Genomic DNA, 1,146 nt, shown 5'->3' with positions numbered 1-1,146 from the left:
AAAGAAAGAAAGAATCTTTATAGCTATCAATGATGAAACAAAAAAAAATAACATAGCAAAACTACAACAACATTAAAACTTTTTGTATTGCTTGCCTAATACTTTAGGCATTAAGGATAGTCAGCTTCATTTGCATCCCTCCTGGTATGCAAAAATTCCCATTCTCACAAGTGGGAAAATATGGCCTTAGCTTCTTCAACAACTGGTGTTGTTGTTTGATAGGCCAAGAATGTATTGACTCCTTGTGATGAATTAACAAATTAATTAGCCAAGTTAATTTATTCATTTAATTAGTATGCAATACGCGTGGTAGCACAAACAAATCACCAAATAACTGAATGCAGCGGAAATTAAATTGACACGGTAATTTGTTTACGAATGGGGAAAACCTACACGGCAAAAACTCCACCGGGTGATTTTAAGGTCACCACTCCCAAAAATCCACTATTATCAAAACAAGCGGTTACAAGTAAAGGAATCTCAGTACCTTATACCAACCTACAGTTGAACCCTTACCCTGATACACAATTGAACTTGTAATGTAGTGACAATCTCTCCTTTTATTGCACAGCTCCTAGTACGTGACTAACCAATTCGATGCGCAAATCCCAATACGTGGCTTACTCACCAACTTGAGAATAAAGATGTTGGCTGCAAAGTTCTTTAGTTCATCACCCGATGAAGATCACGAAGTTCTTTGGTTACAAAACCCTACAATGTACAAATACAACAGCTTTTTCAAGAGAAAGATAAACTAGGGCGAATTCTGTCTCCAGTCATAATTTGCATGAACATAACTTTGCTTCACACTTGCGCAACCTTTGATGGCCCTTAAAACGACCTTTATATATGTTTAGGGTTGTGAGAAAAGAAAGCTTAAACATGTACCCACGGATTGGATGAAAATCAGAGCTGAAAATCTATTTTTCATAAATCTCAACAAATAGCTTATCTATCGAGAAGCTATCAAGCATCAGGCTAGAACAACTTTTTAAACCTTAATAGATACAAGCTGTCTAGTTTTAAAAACCAGCACTTCTTCACTTGTTTCTTGGACAGATTTGCATGGCTTTAACATCTTGAAACCTTATTCCTTGAAGCATTAAACACATCCTAGAACTACCTAATTACAAGTAAAGTGCGTTT

Source organism: Quercus lobata, chromosome 4 (genome assembly GCF_001633185.2).
Source record: "Quercus lobata isolate SW786 chromosome 4, ValleyOak3.0 Primary Assembly, whole genome shotgun sequence".
NCBI classification, from domain to species: Eukaryota; Viridiplantae; Streptophyta; class Magnoliopsida; order Fagales; family Fagaceae; genus Quercus; species Quercus lobata.
Note: the sequence above shows the minus strand (reverse complement) of the source record.